This window comes from Panthera onca, chromosome C1 (assembly GCF_046562875.1).
Source record: "Panthera onca isolate mPanOnc1 chromosome C1, mPanOnc1 haplotype 2, whole genome shotgun sequence".
NCBI lineage: Eukaryota > Metazoa > Chordata > Mammalia > Carnivora > Felidae > Panthera > Panthera onca.
In genome coordinates, this window is record NC_138346.1 from 140,845,629 (window position 1) to 140,866,755 (window position 21,127).

At 39.1% G+C, this 21,127-nt stretch overlaps 1 protein-coding gene and 1 non-coding gene across 3 annotated transcripts in view; one reads left to right on the plus strand and one right to left on the minus strand.

The window, feature by feature from the left end:
* Nucleotides 1-21,127, plus strand: part of ALG14 (ALG14 UDP-N-acetylglucosaminyltransferase subunit) — a 102,603-nt gene that overhangs the window by 54,404 nt on the left and 27,072 nt on the right. The gene's annotated exons all lie outside the window — the stretch shown is intronic.
* On the minus strand, nucleotides 15,452-15,555 carry LOC132674002 (U6 spliceosomal RNA). Its single transcript, XR_009608330.1, has one exon. It is a non-coding gene; the product is annotated as a U6 spliceosomal RNA (small nuclear RNA).

Sequence of the window (21,127 nt, forward strand, 5' to 3'; positions counted from 1 at the left end):
TTTTGAACTGCCTTTGTCTGCTTTTGGTCATGAAATTATATTGGCCTTATAAAATGATTAGGAAGTGTTTCACCCTCTTTGTTTCCTGGAAGAGATTGTTTAGAATTGATGTTAATTTTCCTTTAAATGTTTGGTAAAATACCCCAGTTAAGCCATCGGGCCCTGAAGATTTCTTTTTCAGAAGCTTTTTAGCAGTCATAAGAATATTCAGATTATGTCTCATTTTGGGTGAATTTTGGTAGTTTGTGATTTTCAAGGAATTGTTCCATTTCATCTGTATTATCACATTCACATGCATAGAGTTGTTTGTGTTATTTCCTTATTGTCCTTTTGTTGTCTTGTTGTTGTTGTTTTTACAGCTTTAGGATCTGTAATTATACCCTCTGTTTCTTGATATTGGCAAAGTCTGTCTTCCCTTTTTTCTCTTTTTATGTTTGTCAGTCTTGACAATAGTGATCTTTGTAAAGAATCAGCTTTTTGTTTCATTTCTTTTCTCTGTTCTTTATTATTTTTTTTCTCCTGTTTGCTTTAGGATAATTTTGCTCTTCATTTTGGGGGGATTGTTTTCTGTTTTTTAAGTAGGCTCCATGCACAGCACGGAGCCCAACATGGGGCTTAAGCCCAGAACCCTGAGATCAAGACCTGAACTGAGATTAAGAGTCAGACACTTACCCGCCTGAACCACCCAGGTATCACTTTTTTTGGTTTCTTAAGGTAGAAGCTTAGGTTATTGATTTAGGACCTTTCCTCTTTTCTAATGTAAGCATTTAGTGCCACAGATTTCTCTTTCAGCACTGCTTTAGCTTCATCCTGCTAATGTATATATGTTGCATTTTTATTTGGTTCTGAGTATTTTTTTATGTCTTTTGAGACTTCCTCTTTGACCGATGGATTATTTAGAGTGCTTTGCTTAATTTTTGACTATTTAGGGTTTTTTTTCCTATTACACTTCTGTTACTGATTTCACGTTTGATCCCATTGTGATCAGGAAACATGCTTTGGGTTTTTTTTGTTTTTTTTTTTTTTAATTTTTTACATTTATTCATTTTTGAGAGACAGAGAGAGACAGAGCACAAGCGGAGGAGGGGCAGAGAGAGAGAGGGAGACATAGAATCTGAAGCAGGCTCCAGGCTCCGAGCTAGAGCCCGACGCAGGGCTCGAACTCACAAACTGCGAGATCATGACCTGAGCCGAAGTCAGACACTCAACCGACTGAGCCACCCAGGCGCCCCTCATGCTTTGTTTTTAAATATGTGGAGGTCTGTTTTATGAGCCAGGATACAATCTATCTTGGTGAATATTCCACAGGTGCTTGAAAAGAATGTGTATTCTGCTGTTGTGTGGAGTGTTCTGGAATTTCCTGTTAAATGGCGTTGGTGGACAGTGTTGTTGAGTTCTTCTGTGTCTTTGCTGATGTTTTATTTAACAGGTCTACTGATAGCCACAAGAGACATGGAACACGTTTTTGTTAGCCCTTCTAAAACCATGGCTAAAATAGTCCCTTTGATCTTGGCCCTTCATAATCTGTTCTAAGCCCTTTCCCCCCTAGTGTAATAGACATGTTGATATCACAGTAATATGAATTTTCAGTATTCTTTGTAGTTCATTGTTTCCATCTTAAAACCCAAATATTTCTTCACTATTGTGTCTTCTTTAGTTTCTCCTGAAGGTAGGCCTCTTTGAGTCAGTCTTTGAGTGAGTAGACTGATCTCCTACTCTCTTGAAAACATACTCCTGAGGAAAAATTAGTTTGTTTCAAGGAGAAGAAGAGAAAGTTGAATTTGTGAGGTTGCTAATCATTAAACTACAGTAAAAGGACTGCTTATGTTGGGGGGAAAATCTGTACAGTTCTTTAGGGCAAGGGCTGTGTGTTTTTGTGTTTCCCATGGTCCCTTCCTAGAAAAGTGCCTTCCACATATTTGTGGAATGACTTCAAAATAAATGAATGAATACTGGATGATGTGAGTCATCACAAAAACAAAGACGCCCACTCCCTAAACTGGTACTCTTCTCAGGCTTTATTGAGAGTTTGGAAAACCAGAGGGTTTCCCAAGTCTGCAGTGTTTGATTACTGGCTTCATTCCAGCCTGGCTATTGTTAAATGAAATATGCAAAGAAAGCACTCTACATACAAAAATGAAACCTGATTTAATTTTTAAATCAAGTAAACAATAAATTTCAGATTCTACATGTATAACAAATTGGAAAGAATTGGTCCATTTCAGCCTAATACTCTGCCTCTTTGCCTGAAGCTGAAGCTTGTTTAATTCACCATGACAAACTTAGATGTATTTATTACATGTACGATCATGCTTTGTATGAAAGAAGGCCATTATTTTACTTAGTTAGTTTTTCCCATGTTCCATACCCAGTTGGAGGAGTGAAATTTCTAAGTTCAGTAGCAAGTTGATGACATGGAGAGTGGGTTATTGTCCGTATCATGATTTTTTTTTCATTAGATAGTTTCTGTGGTGAGCCACAAACTGTAATTACCACTGTTTGCATAGTATATAAAAATTTTATTGGCCTGTTGATTGACATGTGTTTGAAACATTAAGAAGTCAATTAACTTCTTGTTGATAAGCCAGAATCCTTACAGTAAATTTCTTTTCCCGCTGGATTGCTGTTAGTTTCATTCTCTTTGTATAATGACCTTCATCTGGTATTATATTTTTTGGTGATCAAAAACCTTTATAACGTGTTCAAAGGAAACTTAGCTAGACAAAGAAAGGGTCAGCTGACCCAAGATGCCTATCTATAAATGGAGTAAAGTGAGAATAAGACTTTTCCAGCCAAGTCAAATAAGAAACGATTAGACCACAATTGTCTACGATTAATGAAATCATACTTGGGAGACATTTGTTTAAATTCATTCAGTTCCTGTACCTCTGTTAACCAGTCCTCTGTACCACCTTAAAGTGATGCCAGTGTTCCTTTTTCCCAGCTTGTGTTTCTCCTCAGTACACGCATTGTAAACTTCACAACTTTCATAAAGGTATGGAAGAACAAACTGAGTATCGTGATACGTGCATTTAGCAAGTCTGACAATGGTCAGAGTCCACTGTGAGAAGTGATTTTATGTGAAAATCCTCCCACGTATCTGGTTTCTTATGACTGACAGACTGCCTTTCCCAGCTGCATGGTGAAATTACCAGCTGTGCCACTGACACATTGGCTGGGTGACAACCCGTAGCTGCTTCCATCCACAAATGAGGTATTTAATTTAAACGTTATGACTTCTGTTTCACATTTTGAGTGACCTCAGAACAAAATCTGGGTCAAAATTAGGCTGTATATCATCAGAGATTGCTTTGAGTTGTTTTTCTTTTTCTTCATTTTGGGGGACTCTCCAAAGCTTGAAAATGATTTTTCTTTCCTTTCTAAATTGATCCTTTTTCCACTTGGCAAACGTGACGTTTTTCCTCTCTGCAGAAGCCAGCGTGGCTTTGCCTACCGGTTTTCTCTCCCGTTTCACTCTGCCTGCGTCACTCTCTGACTTGTCACTGTGCCAGTCCATCACAGGCACTTGTGAGCTCCGGGGCCTGGTGGGGCCTCTTCCTTTCAGGGTGAAAGCTAGCATGTTTTCCTAAGGATAACAATGTGGCTACAGTGAAAACAAAAATGAACGCCGAAGGAAAAGGAATTCAGTGGCGAGAGGATGAGAAAGGGAAGCGCGATGAAAACAAAGCTGTTTCCAAAGAAAGGGCTCACGTGTGGTCAGAGGCAGGGAACTGGGAGAGCTCTGGCCTTGCGGGAGAGAATGGTGGGAGGCACTGGTTGGCTAAGCGAGAACAGAGGGTGGTGGGATGAAGAGAAAGAAAATCTTTGAAACAATCTTCAGTTAAATATGTGATTCCTAGAATCAGTCTTAGTTTCACAGCCTCTGAAGGGCCTTCTTTAAAGTTTCAAATGAATGGGGATACCTCTATTTTTATAGCATCTGAAAATCAATAAACGCCCGTTTTAGCTTAGCATTTTAAAAACCTCCATCTGGTGTGAGGGAAAAAGGATAAGAAGGGAACGCAGAAAACACAAATAATTGAGTATGGGATGGGAGCGGTCCTAGTCAAGTGCCCTCATTAAAGATTTGGAGATGTCTAGAACCAGAGCTCCTATGGAAGCAGCCTGGAGAGTTGAGAAATTAAATGCAGTCTCTGAACTTGAGGAAAGGTGGGATGTGTTACTCATCTTGGCAATCCCAGCACCTGTTAAAGAGAAGTTGGGGAGGGAAGGATATAGGAAGGAAAGAGTCAAAGCACTGCATAACTGCTCCTTGGTTAACTTTTGCCCCCACTAAATTAATCCCTGGAATTCATCTAAGGATTTTTTGATAACATTTAAATATTGCCTTTGTCAAAGAAAGCAAAAGGAAGTGGCAAGTTTCACATTCATCTTAAGCAGAATACTGTTGTTTTACTTTATTTTCTTCATTGAGGTGAAATTCACACAGCGTAAAATTAACCATTTTAAAGTGTACGATTCAGTGGCAGTGAGTGCATGCACAGTGTTGTACAGCCACCGCCTGTATTAGGCTCCAAGTGTCCTGGAACAACTTAGGGCTTTACCTTATTTTAAAAAATACATAGATACAGATATATAGATGTCCATGTATAGATATGTGTGTATATCGATAGAGATTTATCTAGATATATATCTATAGAGATAGAGATACACACACACACACACACACACACACACACACACCCTAAGTATACATGCATACAGTGTATACATGCAAACACTAGTCAGTGTTTTGTAACAGTCTCTGAGGACTAAATGCCATCTTCTTCATAGTCTGTCTTTTGGATTTCTTATTTCCCTCCCCACAAGTCATTGGGTGAAACCATACCTTTTTAGGCTAGCATTTCCTCTTTGGTAGCTGCTTTTTGGTGATTTTTCTCCTGGTCTCCTGGTATAATCCTTATTTTTTGTAGCATGAATACAGTGAAGCTTCCTGGTCATGAATTTCTTTTTCTAGTGTTAGACATGTATGAAGTTAAATCAGCTGTGGAAAAGTTACTACTTCTCTACATGGAGTATGGGTGTTAAGATTCTCTTACACCAGGGCAGCATTTTATTAGATGTCAGCCACATGCTTCTCACCTTCCATGGAGCCATTTCCACAGGGTCAAAAGGACAAACTCTGATTTTCTCTAAGGCACATTGGCAAATAATTATAAAAATATTCTTCAAAAAGACTTTCCAGTCAGTGTTGATAACTATGATTATCCTTGGTTTACTAAGGGGAACGAGTAAACACCTTGCAAATTTCAAACACTATTGTGGCTTACACAAAAAGATACTTTAGCATTCTTGTTTAAAGGAGTGGAAGGGTTGGATTAGAAATAGGCCAGAGAACTTGAGCTGGTATTGCACACTCTTAAAAACAGTAGGAAGTCGGGTGCCTGGGTGGCTCAATTGGTTAAGCATCCAACCTTGATCAGGTCATGATCTCACAGTTCGTGAGTTTGAGCCCCACATTGGGCACTGTCAGTGCAGGGCCTACTTGGGATTCTGTCTCTCCTTCTCTCTGTCCCTTCCCTGCTTGCACTTTCTTTCTCTCTCTCTCAAAACAAATTAATAAACTTAACAAACAGCAAGAAGTTCCTTGCTGAGAAGACCTTTGAATTATAGGAAGAACATGTGGATCATTCCTTTTGAGAAGTGTGAATACTAGGTTTATAAGTTTCATATGTCATGATGTCACAAATTCCATATTCTATCATAAAGAATGAAATCTGTGGCAGGATCAGCTGTAGAGTTGCAAAGGGCAGCAAATTCCATTTGTTACCAGAATACCGTTTTGCATTCTTGGTCTTCCTGATCTCACCTTTAAGCCATTTATACAGATCTTTCACAAAGCAATTTTTTACAAGTGTTTATAGCTGACAGTTTGTGAAAACACATTTGCTCTTATGGGCTAAATAATTGCTTTTCTCTAAAGACAGGTGTCACATGCTCAGATCAATTGTGTCCACATCTTCAAAGCTCCAGATGCTGTTTTTCTAAAGATTTGCTTACACGATACCGGATTTTGCAGATAAGTCTTGTTAGTGGAGGCAGCACCCGAAGCTCAAGGGACTTGATCTGTTGCTGTTTTTATTATTCCTAAGCCAACTGTCCTGTTTCAGCTTTTCAAGGAGCTGTGATTCACCTGTGTGCAGTCACATGGGGAGAAAAAAGTTCCTCACTGTTCACTGCCAAAGGAGGCCAGAAGTGGGGCAGGGTGGGGGCTGGGAGTCTGTGGAGGTGTGGATTTCCCTTCTCTCTCTGGGAACTGGGTGAGGCTTCTGTGTGGCACACTTCCAATCTTCGGGTCATAGGAGAATTCCCCCTTTTTATTTTACAGTCTTCATGAAAAATTCCCCTGAGTATTTGCTTCACATTTTTTCTTTAAATTTCCATAGTATTGTTTGCTCTGGTTTGCATCCATGTGCTATATCTTAGTTGTGGTACGGGAGAAAAAGTGCCATACTGGGAATCAGGAGGTTTGGGTTTTACTATCAGCTTTGTCGATAATTAGGTGTGTGACTTGAAACTAATCATCTGGCCTCTCTGAGCTTAGTTTCTCGTCCCTATCAAATGGGAATGATAAAAGGCCACAGTCGAAGAAGCACAAATGTCAGATCCACTTGCTTTTAAACAGGCCACTCTCTCTGCTGAGAAGGTGATTGCCTACCACTCAAAACTGCTAACTCCTCACCTCCTGCTGGAATGACTTCATGCTCCTTGAATGTACTGGACCTCATAGTGTCATAGATAGAGTGGAAGCCCAAAATGTGTTCTTGAAATTGTGATGGTGACTTAGCTCTTAGATTCTTTCTGGGGTTCCTCACGGTTTATTCAAAGAACACCTGTCACTCACATACATGCATTCAAAAGCTTGGTTATGCGCCTGCCGTCTTGCCTATCCAATAGCCTTCTCTCTTGTGTCTCTTTTCATGCTTTGACCATTCTTTCTTTCTGCCTCTCTCTCATTCACACCTCTGACCTCCCAGAGGGATCCACGTTGAAGCCCCAGTTTTCATCTTCCCCTTGACATCCTCTCCTACCTTACTTTCTTTACAAAGACCCTGGGGTTTAGCCTGTTAACCTCCAATCTTGGTCAGCTGCCTTGATCAGTTTCTGCTACAGAAATTATACTGTTACCTCAGGTCTATTGAGAATTAGAACTTAGTTTTAATTTTTAACAGTTCTGTCCCTTTTTTCTGTCCCTGAACCCAGCGCACTCACCTTTGTTTGAAAGGTTTTGTTGCTGTTGGCTGTAGGAAGCAGATAGGTGTTGACAAAAACTCGAAGCATTATGAGATAGATGTGTAACAGCTTATGGGTCACTGATGGACTTCATCCAGATGTGAATTGGATAAGGTTTTTCCCAGTGCCTATTCTTCGTCTACTTCAGTAAGCTCTTTTTTTTTCATTTCTAAGATAAGCACTCCTCAGGCCTCCTGACTCTTCTTTTTTATCAGCTAATTCTAAAGCAGACTGATGCTCTTTGGGCCACATACAGATACAGACATGTTTTGTCTTATTCATATAGTTGGTCAGTAGTTGGACCATGTAGTTGATCAGCGTATTTCACATTGCACAAAACCCACATTTCTGGCTCTTTTTGAAAAATTGGAAGGGCACGTGACCGCAGTGCAAAAATTAGCCAGAGCTCACTAGTGACTTCCCCATGCAGGATATGTGGTCTGTGTGGTCTCTTACCTCTATTTCACTTATGTGTGGGCTCCCTGAGTGGACCGTGTTGCTTTCTAGCCTTCACACTCTGTCTTGAGGACCATAAAGGGTGGTAGCAGTATAAAGGGGTGACTGGTAGGTCTCATACACATCATGAAGGACTAGATGCAGGTCATGTTAGTGAGGGCAGTAGGCTTATTATGCATAGTATCAAGACAAATCTGCTGTCCCTGAACCCTTCCTCTTTAGAGTCCTAGAGCCTGTGACAGAAGAGTTAATACTTGTAAGATTTCTTATTATTATTATCTTGGTGGATTTCTAGATACAAAGATCAATGTGTTTCTTCATATTTCCCTTCTTCTTTTTGTTAGAATAGTCACAGTAAGTTATTCCCTGGTGGGGATACTTGTACACATAGAATCATAAACTTATACAGATAATACCTTAGCAATGATTTAATCTCACACTCTCTTTTTAAAGCTTAGATAATAGAGTTAAGAGGGGGGGGATGCCTTGTCCAGAGTCTTAGGACTAATAGCAAAGCATGAATAAGAAAAACCAGTTCTTCTCACTCCTAGCTCCAGGTTCAGCTCTAGGCTACACTACAAATGAAACATAGATTTCTCTCCTCTCTAGGGGTAACCAAATATATATATTCTTTACATGGAAAAGAGGAAATGGGCTTGGGCAACACACATACTGGGGTTCAGAATCTAGGTCTGCCATTCTGATATTTAGGCAAGCTTAAGTGACCTGTTTAATGTCCATAAACTTCCTTTTCTTCATCTTTACAACAGGGACCATAACACCTACTTCACAGTCTTATGTGAACAAAACTAGTATGTACATAAGGGTCCTCCGTGATAATTCCTAGGTCCTCCTCCGCCCCCTTGGTCACTAGGTTAAATGTTTTCTTCCAAAAACCGAGAGGCTAACAAGGAGTTAATTTTTTTTTTTTTTAACTTAAGCCAAGGAATGTCTGCACAGCGCCCAGCTTGGATGATGTGGTATGCCTAACTGTTTTCATGTTGATTTTCATGCCACAGTGAGCCCCTTCAGGCATGAAAACAACCAAGGATTATTTGCTTCTCTGTTCTTTCTTTTTTGGCTCTCTTGTTGTATTTTCATCACAGTCTCCAGCCCTTCCAAAAGCAGTCTGTCAGGATTTACCAGTGAATCTCAGCTTTCTTCTGCTGGGCCACCATTCAAGGACATCTTTCTGAATCAAGGAGGAGCTCATCAACATGACCGATTCTCAGTTACATAATTCATTCCCTCATTTCTGGAAGCTTCTTCTGAGCTTTGCCTTATGCTGTCATTCTATCCAGATCTGTCCCTTCTGTGAACTCCTCTTGAACTTATAAGTTAGCATGTAATTGTTTTCTAGTCATCTTAACCTCCGTTAATTTTCTCCTTCCCTAGATTAGATTGTGAGCACTTCAAGGTTCAAAAACTAAGTCTTCTGGGTTTGTCGTTATCCCCTACGGAGTTTAGTGATGTGTCAGGTGCTTAGAGAGGTCTTTCATTAATAACTCACATGGAGGGAACTGGAACACACTGTGATAGAAATTAGCCACTCCTGATCTCAGCTCCCACCAAAGCACTGTCTTCCTTCTTGGTCGGTCAGCTAAATATCTCCGCTTCTACTACCCCCCTTTTGTCCCTCTTGATTCCACTGAGAAGTGAATTGTGATCCACTGCTTCCTGGGACATCTTTATTACTGGGACTCTCTCCGTCCCCACTAGCCAGGTGTGCCGTGTCCTCCTACTTACCAAAAAGCGTGGGATCTTGGACCTCACCTCTCCTCAGAGTGCCACGGCAAGTTTAAAATGGCTGAGCTCTCTTCATATTGAAAAGGGTTAGGAAACATAACCAAGCCTGAGGAACTCAGGTCTTCCTTTATTGCCATTCTGCCAAAATGCTGCTTGATTCTTAAGGAAAATGTTATTCATTGAATTATTTTTTATTTTTGAAAAGGACCTGCAACTATCAATGTAGACTTGTTTTCTTTTTCTTTTTTCTTTTTTTTTTTTAATGCTTATTTATTTATTTTGAGAGAGTGTGAGAGAGAAAATTCCAAGCAGGTTCTGCTCTGTGAGGGCTCAGTCTCACAAACTATGAGATCACGACCTGAGCCAACATTAAGACTTGGACACTTAAACAACTGAGCCCAGGCACCCTGATGTAGAATTGCTTTCTGATGCCATTGTTAAGACCTAGGTATCAGAGCAAGATTTTACTGATTATAATCTGAACGTCTATCCTTTGAAGTTCTTTATTTCTGAATTACTATTTTATAAGCTTGCTATTATTTACAGCAGGTTATAATTATTTGCAAATAAATTATTCACAAATGTGTTACTATTTTTCATCAAATAACTGCTGTAAGCTGGGCACTGTGGATGACCGAGATGACAACGAGACATGGAGGGCATTTATACTCAGAGGGGTATAGAATGTAGGAGGCAGGCATGGCCCCAAGAGCAAGGCTAGGAAGGAGGGATCATGCGGACTAGGGACTGAACTGGCTGACTTCGTCAGGGTTCTAGACAGAAACATCATTGCGATTATTCGGAGGTGTTTTAAATCCCAAGCCCTCTTTTGGAGGTGAGAGCGGGTTTATGAGCCATTATCCCATTTTTCCCGACTGCGCAAACTACATAGTGAAGAATATGGCATGAGGCTTCAGCATGTCTGTCAGAATAGTTCCAGAAGGCAGGAGCAGCAAATGTACTTCAAAGAACTAGAACAAATAGCCATTTAAGACAGTTTTTAAATCCATAGCAGATCGGGCACTACAAGAAGAAGCCTGTTTCCCAGCCAAACAGTGAACAATCCTAAAAGTCCAGGCTCCCTGGACTTTGGGGAGTAATTAGAACTTGTTCAGTAATCAGCCAATTTGGATTTCTGAGAATGATTTTAAACACAAAAAGATAAAAGTTGGGTAAAGTAAACTAACCATTGCTTCATAATTGAATCGCATAATTCAATTAGAGAATCATAAAGTTAGAAATGCTGGAGGGTCTTTTATTTGGTTTTTGGGTTTTGGGGGTTTTTTTAAGGAAAAGTTATTTAAAAGCAGTGCTATTAAAATAAAAATAACTCCTGGCTAAAAATACATGCTAAAACATTTATCTCACTAGGGACCTGAAAACAGTTGAGTGTCCAAGTTGGAGTCTAGCCCTCATTAGACCAATAAATTGGTTTTGGAACTCTGAAGTAATTATTTGATTTCTTTTGTCTACATAGCCAGTTCAGATTTGGGGTATTGTTTGCTTTAGTTGTTGGCAAAACACTGTAAACATCCAGGTTCTGGTTGCTGTGTTTTTATTATAAAGCACAGGAAAATTACTTCCATCAGAAGAAATGAAGGGTTAGGATAAATTGTGAATAAACAATAGGTTTTGGTCAAGTTCCGATACAGGCTGCTTTTGATCCTGCACTGGAAAAATGAGACAATTCTATATTTACACATAAAGCAACGCTGATATCTGTAATAAAAGGGGAAGATTCTTCTGGATTGTTTTGTTTTGTTTTGTTTTCTTGTTTAATCAACAGGGTAGACACAAGAAAGGGTTGAACAGCATCTTACCAGATTATACTTTTTCCTGTGATATCATTTTTGATCTTTAAGTTTCCTCCCAGCATGGGGCGCCTGGGTGGCTCAGTCGGTTAAGCGGCTTCAGCTCAGGTCATGATCTCGCGGTCCGTGAGTTCGAGCCCCGCGTAGGGCTCTGTGCTGACTGCTCAGAGCCTGGAGCCTGTTTCAGATTCTGTGTCTCCCTCTCTCTCTGACCCTACCCCGTTCATGCTCTGTCTCTCTGTCTCAAAAATAAATAAACGTTAAAAAAAATAAATAAATAAGTTTCCTCCCAGCTTTAAGAGTCTTTGATTCTTGATTCTAAAATGATGTACTAGGAAAGTCCACCAAAGCAGGGCTATTTGGAACAGGCCCAGTTGGCTCTGATGCATAGATGTTCTCAAGAGGGGAAGCCAGTATGTGAAGATGTGGTATGTGACTAACTTGTAGAATATTGTCTGATTAGAGGTACCTCAGAACTTTCCCTAACTCTACTAACACACCCTTGGGGACCACCATATCTGGCATTTGTATGTCTTAGTAACCAATATGGAGAACTAATTATTAACTTAATGAGCAGCAAAACCTTACTGAGCTCTACTACAACAACATGGTAGCTTACTCTAATAAGAGAAAATGACTGTAAGATAGTTCATAAAAGTTTAGTTCCAACTCCACTTCTGATTGAGTTGGATGTTATTAATTCCCTAAACTAGAGATTTGGGATTACAGTGACATTCACCAAAAGATCTAAATCATGTTTACATGAAAGTTCATATGATAAAACAATAATTAAATGAAGTTTGGTTAAATGTTTTCATTATTTTTACTTTCTATCACTTTGATTCATTAAAAGTGATGACTGAAGCAATAGTCAAATTTAGTTTGTGAATTTCAATAATAAGGAATGGTAAAGAATCTTAATCCTGTTTTATATGGAAGTAATTAGGGTATTTAGGTTTCTAGGCTAATTCAGATGCCCCCACCATCCCTCATTCTTTTCTGAGTTGGCTTTCTTTTTTTTTTTTTTTTTTTTTTAATTTTTTTTTCAACGTTTTTTATTTATTTTTGGGACAGAGAGAGACAGAGCATGAACGGGGGAGGGGCAGAGAGAGAGGGAGACACAGAATCGGAAACAGGCTCCAGGCTCCGGGCCATCAGCCCAGAGCCTGACGCGGGGCTCGAACTCACGGACCGCGAGATCGTGACCTGGCTGAAGTCGGACGCTTAACCGACTGCGCCACCCAGGCGCCCCCCTGAGTTGGCTTTCTGATCATGGTGTGGTCAGAACAATTCCTCTGACTTTATTCAATTTCATTGTTTATACAATGAAGAACTTTGCTTGTTTTTATTTCTGCTAGGCCTGGTTGGAATTGGAATTCTATCTTCCAAATTTGTACAACCTTTCACTAAATGTGGAATGATATTCTGATATTTTTTTTTGCCTTCCAGTCAACAATAAATTTCTTTTCTTTGTAGAACTTAGGAATAGCAAAAAGAACTAACTCATCCTTGTGGTATTTTCTAATCCATAATACACAAATAGATAATCACATGGCTAATAGAAGTGTTAGTATACTCGTTTGTTTCTCTCACTTTTTAAATTTATTTTTTAGAGCAATTTTAAGTTTACAGCAAAATTCAGCAGGAGGCACAGAAATTTCCCATATGCCCTCTGCCACTGTATACGCATAGCCTCTTCCATTGTCAGCATCCCGCACCAGAGTGGTACATTTATTACAACCGATGAACCTACACTGGCACATCATTATCACCCACAGTCCATAGTTAACACTATCTTTCACTCTTGGTGTTGTATATTCTGTAGGTGTTGACAAATGTATAATGGCATGTATTTATCATTGCAATTTCATACAAGATAGTTTTACTGCCTTAAACATCTTTTGTGCTCTGCTTATTTATACTTCTTATGGGTGTGTACCCATTCTTATGGGTATTTTGTTTTAGTTTGCATTTCCATAATGACATATGATGTGGAGCATCTTGTCATATGCTGGTTTGCCATCTGTCTATCTTCTTTGATGAAGTACCTGTTAAGATCTTTGGTCCATTTCTTAATTGGGTTGCTCATTTTCTTACTGTTAAGTTTTAAAACTTTTTTTTTTTTTGGTATATTTTGGGTACCAGTCCTTTACTAGACGCATCTTTATAAATATTTTCTCCCAGTCTGTGGCTTGTTCTTTCATTCTCTTGACAATGTCTTTTGAAGGAGAGAAATTTTTTATTTTATTGAAGGCCAGCATATCAATTATTTTTCTCATGGATCATGCCTTTGGTGTTATCTCTGAAAACAAGGTCATCTAGATTTTCTCCTATGTTATCTTCTAGGAATTTCATAGTTTTGCATTTTACATTTAGGTCTGTAATACATTTTGAGTTAGTTTTTGTGAAAGGTGTAGGGTCTGTGTCGAAGTTCTTTTTTGCACGTGGATATCCAGTTGTTGAAAAGGCTGTCTTTGCTCCATTGTGTTGCCTTTGCTCTTTTGTCAAATGTCAATTAATCGTATTCTGGCTCTCTGTTCTATTCTTTTTTTTTTTTTTATGTTTATTTATTTTTTAGAGAGAGAGACACACACACAGAGCGTTAGCGGGGGAGGGTCAGAGAGAGGGAGACACAGAATCCGAAGCAGGCTCCAGGCTCTGAGCTGTCAGCACAGAGCCCAAGGTGGAGCTCGAACCCACGAACCATGAGATCATGACCTGAACTGAAGTTGGCTGCCCAACTGACTGAGCCACCCAGGCACCCCTCTCTGTTCTATTCTTTTAATCTATGTAGCTCTTCTTTCACCAATACCACACTGTCTTGATTGTGTAGCTTTATAGTTAGTCTTGCAGTTGAATAGTGTTAGTCCTCCAACTTTGTTCTTCTTCAGTGTTGTGTTGGCTAGTCTCTGTCTTTTGCCTCTCTATTCAAACTTTAAAATCAGTTTGTTGAAATCCATAAGATAACTTGCTGAGATTTTGAGTGGGATTACTTTGAATCTGTAGATCAAATTGAGAAGAACTGACATCTTGACAATATTGAGTTTTCCTATACACAAACGTAGAGTATCTCTCTATTTATTTAGTTCTTTGATTTTTTTCATCTGAGTTTCATAGTTTTCTTCATATAGACAGATCTGAACATATTTTGTTAGATTTTTACCTAAGTATTTCATTGTTTAGGGTGCTAATGTAAATGGTAATATGTTTTTAACTTCTAAAGTCAGTGTTTAGTAGGAAAGTGATTAACTTTTTATGTATTAACCTTACATTCTATAACCTTGCTATAATCACTTACTCTGGGAATTTTTTGGTCAGTTCTTTCAGATATTCTACATAGATGATCATGCCATCTACAAACAAAGACAATTTTATTCCTTCCTTCTTAATCAGTACATCTTTTATTTCTTTATCTTATTACGTTGGGTAGGACTTCTAGTACAATGTTGAAATAGAGTGATGAAAGGGGACATCCCTGCTTTGTTCCTAATCTTAGTGGGAAAGCTTCTCACCATTAAGTATGTTAGCTGTAGGTTTTCTAGAAATATTCTTTATCAAATTGAGGAAGTTTTCATCTCTTCCTACTTTACTAAGAGCTTTTATCACAAATGGGTATTGGATTTTGTCAAATGCTTTTTCTCCATCTATTGATATTATCATGTGATATTTCTTCTTTAGCCTGTTGATGTGATACATTACATCAGTTGATTTTTGAATGTTGAAACCACCTTACATACATGGGATAAATCCCACTTGATTATGGTATATGATTATTTTTAGACATTGTTGGATTTGATTTGCTAATATTTTTATTGAGGATTTTTGCATCTATCTTCATGAGAGATACTGGTCTGTAGTTTTCTTTTCCTGTAATGTTGTAGTCTGGTTTTAGTATTAGGGTAATTATGGTGTCCTAGAATAAGTTAGGAAGTATTCCTTCTATTTCTGTCCTCTGACAGAGATTGTGGAAAATTAGTATAATTTCTTTAAAATATGGTATACTTCAGGGACATCTGGGTGTCTCAGTTAAGTGTCCAACTCTTGATTTCGGCTCAGGGTCATGGGATCGAGCCCCACATTGGGCTCTGCTCTGAGCGTGGAACCTGCTTAAGAGTCTCTCTCTCTCTCTCTCTCTCTCTCTCTCTCTCTCTCTCTATCACTTGCGCTCGCTCTCTCTTTTATTAAAAAAAAAAGTGTACTTCATAAATTTGCATGTCACCCTTACACAAGGGCCATGCTAATCTCTGTATCATTCCAATTCTGGCATATGTGCTTTCAAAGCAAGTACTTTCTCCTTCAAGAAAAAAAAATGTGTTTTCAACATTGAAAATGTTCTGAGTTTATAAGTACTGCTTTCTACAATCTCTTTTGGCTTTTTTGGGTACAAATTCACTGTGTCTATCAATGATAAAGATGGCTGGATTTCAACTTTATACTTTAGCGAATGGAAGATATTGAATGTCATACTACAGTATAGACCATGGTAGGATGGTCTGTCTGCTCATAGGAGTAGGGATGGGGAGGATTGAGGACAAGTCTAAGCTGAGTCCTACATTTCTGACTTGGGTAAGTGAGTGAAATGAAGGATTAGCTTTAGATACATGCTGAATTTCAGCGGCCTTTGGAAGTGGGGATGTCCAGTAGGCCAGTGGGTGTACTGTAAAAGCTCAGAGAACAATCTGGACTGTAAACATTGATTTGGCAACAGTTGAAAGGGATAGTTAAGAAGATATAAATGTTCGGGGTGCCTGGGTGGCTCAGTCAGTTAAGCATCTGACTTCGGCTCAGGTCATGATCTTGCGGTTTGTGGGTTTGAGCCCCGCATCAGGCTCTGTGCCGACAGCTCAGAGCCTGGAGCCTGTTTCGGATTCTGTGTCTCCTCCTCTCTCTCTGCCCCCCCCATGCTTATGCCCTGTCTCTGTCTCTCAATAATAAATAAACGTTAAAAAAATTTTTTTAAAGAAGATATAAATGTTGGGAGAGCCTTCTTCTATAAAGTCTGAGTTAAAAGGGTTGGGAGGATGGATCTAGAAGGAAGAAATGTAAGGCCAAGATGGCAATAGGGTGCAAGAGAAAATTGGTTATGGGAGGCACTAACTATAAAATTACTGTCTTTTCTCCTCTTCGTGAATGTTGAAGCCTCTTTTCAAGGAAGAGACTTACAACTTCAAATTTATTATTGCTATTTCTGATTATTTGGCTTAACAATTGCAGGTGCCCACTGAAGTCCAGAGATTATAATTATTTTTAGCGTTTATTTTGGAATCACTTAAAATGCACACAAAAGTTGCAGAAATGGTAGAGAATTCCTATATATCATTCATCCAGTTTCCACTAGGGTTAGCACCTTATGTAACCATAGTATAGTTATCACAATGACGATATTAACACTGGTATACAGTACTGTTAGCTAACAGTCTTTATTTGGATTTTACTAGTTTTTTCACCATTGTCCTTTTTCTGTTCCAGATCCAATATCAGAGCTCCTTAGTTCCCTGCTTTCTTCAGTCTTTCATTATCTTTCATAACCTTTGCACTTTAGATAGGTACTGATCGATTATTTTGCATACAAAAGAGACCAGTTGTGTGATCACATCCTGGGATTTATTCTTACACAATTTAGGAAAAAAGTTTTAAGTTTTATTAAGACTATTTCATGTGTGTAAAGATCCTGGTGTTTACATTTTAGCAAGTTGCAGTTATTGTGACTTCTTACTTTTGTGGGGACTTGTAGCTACTTGGAAATTCCTGTTGCTTCCTTTACTACAAGGAAATGATGCATCTTCTGTTCTATTTAATACAGCACTCTTTCTGTCTCCAGTAATGATACGTGAATTATTAGGTGAAGAATAACTTATTGCTTATATAGTTCCTAAGTTAATAAATTTTTACTTCATAAGTCATTTTGAAAAGCTTTATACAGGTTCCTCAAAATGTTAAGCATAGAATTACTGCATGATCCACCCAATTTCACTTCTAGGTATACCCAAGATCATTGAAAGCAGGGACTCAACCAGATACTTGTACCCCAGTGTTCATAGCACAATAGCCAAAAGATGAAAACAACCCAAGTGTCTGTCAACAGATAAGTGGATAATAAAATGTGGTATATACAAATAATGGAGTATTATTTAGCCCTAAAGAGGAATGAAATTCTAATACATGCCACAATGTCGATAAACCTTGAAAATGTGTGCTAAATGACATAAGCCAGACAAAAGGAGAAAATATTGTATAACTTATAATTCTAATGTAATGCAGTCATAATTCTAGTTAATTTGCCTAGAATAGGCAAATTCATAGAGACAGAAAGAATAGCAGTTACCTGGAGCTGGGAAGAGCGGCAGAAAGGTGAATTTTTGACAGAGTTTTCGTTTGGTATGATAAAAAAGTTCTGGAGGTAGTTAGTGGTGATAGTTGCACAGCATTGTAAATATACTTAACACCAATGAACTGTGCACTTAAAAATGGGTAAGAGGGTAAATTTTAGGTTATATATTTTTACCACAGTTTTTAACAAGCCTTAAGCAAACCATAACTTTTCCTGTCCCCCCCCCCAATTTGTTGGATTATTTTAATCCAATATCTATCTTTTTCATATTTCACAGATTAAAATTTTTTCTGAGGAAACAGTAAAGCTGACATTATAAAAACTGTATTCCATCTATCAGAACTTTGAAAACGTTTTATCTCCAATTTATTTGAATGTGAATAAGATAAATTCTGGTATTGGTATTACCTTGTTGGCTTGGGTTTCATGATGAACATTCATATAAAGTTTAGTCTCTGAATGATGTACTTGCAGAATGTACCCACCTACATTCATCAGCCCTCTTGACATCATGACTCAGATTCTCCAGAAGTAAGGAGTGCAGATATCTGCTTAACTGCAGGGAATCTAGGGACTAGGGACATGGAGATTAGTGAGCTCCAGATTTATGACATGATTTCCTAGCTTGTTCAGTCTTGTGATTGGGAGCCCCATCAGAATAATGTGGAGTAGGGAAAAAGCAGTCCTCAAAAAAAGGAATGCTGGGCAAAACAAAGATAGATGTCTGCCATATCTAAGCATCTGTTACGTGCTAAGCACTGTTCTAAGGGGGTGGGATACATCAGCTAACAGACAGATATCCCTGCTCTCCTGGTTTACCTTCAAGCTGGTCTTGTTCAGCTGCAAAAGCATGTTGGAACTTGGGTGGCCAGTAGAAGTGACATAGAGTGCTTAGACTTCTGAGGCTAATCTGTCCCCTGTTCCTTGGTCAGTCATTCGAGGGCATTGAATTCATGGTGCATAGCAAGCTAGTATTTATGCCTCAGTGATGTCTTTGTAGAGGTTCTCTGTGGCTTCCAAAGTTTCAGACCACTGGATGGTGTCACTGTGGTTCAAGTGTCTGTAGCATCAGAATGGGGAGATGAACTGGGACTGTTTCAGCCCCAGGGGACAGCCTGTTGTCAGGAGCCAGTGAGGTTACTGCAGGGTTTCAGTCTCAGACCAAAATGAGATGAAAAAATCAGGAGCCTAGGTGAAATTATCCATATGGTGGGGCTCAAGCAGAGGTTCACTGGACACACAGGAATTCAGGGGCGTTCCACACACACATTAGATCCATCCTTAAGGCAGAAATACTAACTCCACTTTATGGACCAACCCCCTAGAAAAGGTGGTGTACCTGCCAGTCTTGGTTAGATTGACTTGGGACGTGGGCAGGGCCCAATCTGTTAAGGCTTCAGAAAAGAAATTACTATACAATGGCAGTATGCACATGCTATCAGCAAATAAAAATAATTGTTAGTGTTGGGGCACCTGGGTGGCTCAGTTGGTTAGGCACATGACTTGATGTTGGCTCAGGTCATGATCTCATGGTTTGTGGGATCGAGCCCTGTGTGAGGCTCAGCACTGACATCACAGAACCTGCTTGGGATTTTCTCTCTCCCTCTCTCTCTGCCGCTCCCCTGCGCATGCACACTCGGACTCTCCCTCCCTCCCTCTCAAAATAAATAAGCATTAAAAAAAAATAATTGTTAGTGTCTTTTAATAAGACCCACATTTTCATTTAATCCTCAAAACAAAAACTATGAATAAAAGACACAGAAATCAGAACTATAGTTGCAGGTTTAGGGGCACCTGGGTGGCTCAGTCAGTTAAGCGTCCAACTTCAGCTCGGGTCATGATCTCACAGTTTGTGAGTTCGAGCCCCGCGTTGGGCTCTGTGTTGACAGCTCAGAGCCTGGAGCCTGCTTCAGATTCCTTGTCTCCCTCTCTTTCTGCCCCTTCCCCACTTATGCTCTGTCTCTCTCTGCCTCTCAAAACTAAATAAATTTTTTTTAAAAAAAATTCAGATTTAACTTGCTTAAACAAAAAAGAAAAAGTTTTCAATATTGGCAGTACAGTGATGATTAAGATAGGTCCTCCCCTGCTCCCTTCTCCATCCTGATCTCACTGTGTGGAGCGATAACATTTCCCCCTTTTTGGGATATTAGGAAATACAGTTCCATATTTCAGCTCTGGAAATCACATTTAATGCTAGGTACCACACTTTTAAAGGGCCGCTGACAAATGGGAACATGTTCAGAGGAAAATGACCCAGATGGCGAGGGAATATGAAACCAAGTTATAAGAGAAACAGTTGGAGGAAGTAAGGAGATTAGCTTGAAGAAGAGATTAACCAGAGACTATTAAAGAGACCACAGTTTTTAGATTCTGGAAAAGATACTACGTGGGCTAGAGATTTATCATTCTCTACCTACTAGAACTTCCCAGAACAAGGGCCACTGCAGGGGAGAAACAGGAAGAACATCAAAAAGAACTTGATAAAAATCAAAGTCATGCCAAAAGGAATGGTCATCATTGGAGGCATCAGGTCCCAAGCCCCACATCTGTGTAGTTCTTCTAACAGAGGACATCAGTCGGTGCCTGCTCACATTTTCCTTACTCCACAGATCTTTCCAGATCCCCCATGGCCAATAACATCTCTTTCCCTTGTTCTCCCTTTATACTTTTTCCTCTCTGAGGTATTTCCGTGGTTGCCTTGTGTTTTAGTTGCACTTACCTATGTCTGTCTCTCAATAGGGTTCTCAACCTTTCGACATAATGTATCCTTTACCTAACACATATTCCGTAACATGCCCCTTCCTATGCTGAACTGAAATTCATAGTTAATATAACCCTCTCCTGTATCACAGAATTCCGAAAATGCAATGTAATGCCCTAGCTGTAATAAAAAGGAGAAATAAAAAGCAAGCGATTTGTCATCACATTACATGTTTTATAGTATCTCCAGGCATGACCACACCAGGAGATGCAGTCAAGGAGGTAGATGAGAATGTGGAGTCTGCATGATTAGGGCAGCTGCAGTGCAGACCGATGCAATGTATCATACGGTAGCTCGAAAACAGTGGGTTTGCTGCCTGTGTGTAATTATCTTTTTTCTCTTTCTTAACTTGTAACTTTTTTCTTTTAAAATATATATAACATAAAATTGGCCATTTTAACCATTTTCAAGTAGACAATTCTGTGGAATTAAGTACATGCATGTTATTGTGCAACTATCACCGCTCTCCATCTCCAGAACTTTTTCAACTCCTCCAATTCTTGATGTAATTTTCTTAAATAGTGAACATCTAGCTCTTGGGAAACAAAGCAATGTATAGTCTTTGCTCAATTCTCATGGTACTTCTAGTTGGGAAAATTCAATGTGTATATGAAACTTGCAAAAAAATTTTTTTTTGTCCTTCTATGTGAAAGACGATTAGGGTATGAGCTCAAATACTTATCACCTATATGGACATCCAGTGGGATATAAGATAGTGCTTTGTTTTATTAAACAAATATCCCAGATATTTGTCCCAAATATCACAGA